Source organism: Penaeus chinensis, chromosome 17, assembly GCF_019202785.1.
Source record: "Penaeus chinensis breed Huanghai No. 1 chromosome 17, ASM1920278v2, whole genome shotgun sequence".
NCBI classification, from domain to species: Eukaryota; Metazoa; Arthropoda; class Malacostraca; order Decapoda; family Penaeidae; genus Penaeus; species Penaeus chinensis.
In genome coordinates, this window is record NC_061835.1 from 12,105,536 (window position 1) to 12,108,035 (window position 2,500).

General features: G+C 36.4%; 1 protein-coding gene across 6 annotated transcripts in view; it reads right to left on the reverse strand.

Moving 5' to 3' along the window:
- The window catches only part of LOC125034287 (signal-induced proliferation-associated 1-like protein 1), a 33,763-nt gene extending 31,529 nt beyond the window's left edge, over positions 1–2,234 (reverse strand). For 5 of the 6 annotated variants that reach the window (XM_047626044.1, XM_047626043.1, XM_047626045.1 and 2 more), the window contains exon 1: positions 2,102–2,234. The gene's annotated coding sequence lies outside the window, so the exon portion shown is untranslated. Of the gene's footprint in view, positions 1–1,895; positions 2,032–2,101 lie in introns of those variants that run through there. The other variant, XM_047626042.1, reaches the window with a different exon arrangement.
- Positions 2,235–2,500: the final 266 nt, after the last annotated feature.

Below are 2,500 nucleotides of genomic sequence, written 5' to 3' on the forward strand. Positions count from 1 at the left end.
AGCTGGACTTTGCCTCATGGGCAAAAATTACTATTCCATTTTGTAGATTGTATATAATACCTTCTGATATTCTGTATGTTCTTTATGCCCAATATCTCTGATTCATTCAAAAGCTATAAATCTTCTGTATTGTTTTGAAAATAGATGAGTGCATTTCAGAATAAGCTACAATTTTAATCTTCAAGAATAAGAAAAGAAAAGGTGATGATATCACATCACTTAATACTGTATAAGTTTCAGATGTCAAAATTCTGCCTGATGTGGAGTTACTCATGAAAATTGAAAATTGTCTTTGGAACTTGCAACTCACTCATTCACTCATTCTCTCTCTATTACTTTATTTACTTCATTTACTCTCTCTCTCTCCAACACATTCACTCACTCACTAATTCTCACTCTCTAATCTCTAACTCGCCAGCTCACCTGCCCTTTCTCTCTCATTATCTTTTCTTTCTTTCCTAATCTCTCACTCTCTCACTCTATATTTCTCTCTTTCTCTTTCTCTTTCTCTCTCTCTCTCTCTCTCTCTCTCTCTCTCTCTCTCTCTCTCTCTCTCTCTCTCTCTCTCTCTCTCTCTCTCTCTCTCTATATATATATATATATATATATATCTATCTCTCTCTCTATATCTCTCTCTCTAACACATTCACTCACTCACTAATTCTCACTCTTTAATCTCTAACTCGCTCGCTCATTTGCCTTTTCTCTCTCATTATCTTTTCTTTCTTTCTTTCCTAATCTCTCACTCTCTCTTTATATTTCTCTCTCTCTCTCTCTCTCTCTCTCTCTCTCTCTCTCTCTCTCTCTCTCTCTCTCTCTCTCTCTCTCTCTCTCTCTCTCTCTCTCTCTCTCTCTCTCTCTATCTCTCTATCTCTCTATCTCTCTATCTCTCTATCTCTCTATCTCTCTATCTCTCTATCTCTCTATCTATATATATATCTCTATCTCTCTCTATATCTCTATCTCTCTCTATATCTCTATCTCTCTCTATATCTCTATCTCTCTCTCTATCTCCATCTCTCTCTATATCTCCATCTCTCTCTATATCTCTATCTCTCTCTATATCTCTATCTCTCTCTATATCTCTATCTCTCTCTATATCTCTCTATCTCTATCTCTCTATCTCTATCTCTATTTCTCTATCTCTATTTCTCTATTTCTCTATCTCTATTTCTCTATCTCTATTTCTCTATCTCTTCCTTCATCAAACATATATACATACAATATATATTATTTTCATATATTCCAACAAAACTATTTAATATCTGCCAGAAAATGAAAAAAATAATTGATATAATATGTCAAAAAGAAATAAACATTTGATTTAATGTCAATAAAAAAGAATCACACATATCTCATGTACTTGTTAAAACACACAAAAATAACTTTTGCTCCACTCTCTTTTTTATTAAACATAAAAAATCTAATTATTATAAACAACATTAATTAATAAATGTCTCTATAACATTAAATTCACTTAATGCACTTTTCAAAGTAATAGCTACACAAAAAATAATCTTGACGAGTGAAAAATCCTATCTGTGAAAAAACATATCAGAAATTCACACTCAAATAGCTTCTATTATCTGAAACAACAAATCACTTTTCATTTCAATTTCTTCAACAATCACAAACCAAGTAACAATATAACAACTTCACTTGTTCTCCAACATATTAACACAAAACAAGAACAGCAGAACACCTCAACACACACACACAAAGGTTTCACGTTAATCTTCCCAACGTCTTGAAGAAACACATATCCGGACGTTATAGAATTACACTTCTTTCGCGTAAAAAAAAAACTTCACCTTTTCCTTTCTAAAATTGCACTTTCTCACAAGAGAGGATTGAATGTTATCTCCTTTCACACCGCGAATATTATCTTCACCTACTCTTTATTCACTCTGCTTCCCCACAAAGGGAAGAAGAGGAGAAATAAGGAGGAGAAATAGGAGCGACACTCGCGAGGAACCTTTTCGAGTGAGTCACAAAGGCACCAAAAGCACCACGCGGAGGAGCCTGCAACACCTCCCCTTTTCCTTGGCTTTTTCCTCACTTTAGGGACACTTCCAACTCACTCCACCCACTCTCCACTCACGATAGATACTTCCTCCGCCTCTTGGTCTCGCCTGGTATTCCACAAGAGGGTTAGAGAGGACTAAAAAGCGTTAAAAGAGCGACCGCCTCCCTCTCGGACCAACACAATGAATGAGACGAAGTTGTGTACTGTTGTAGTCTGAGAGGGAGCGCAGGGTTCTCTTATTTCAGCCATTTTTCACTCTTCGCTTAACTGATTCATTGTATTTTTTGTCGCTCCGTCGTCTTTATTCAATACTCGACTTTCTTTCCTCTCGATGTGGTTCAGTAGGCGCGTTAGATAGCGTGAAATAAAAAGATACGTGATATAGGCGATGTGACAACCGCGTGAGGGGGAGCAGGATGGGGGGAGAAGGTATGAGAGAAGAGGGGGGAAGTTGGCGATTTTTTCGTGTATTTT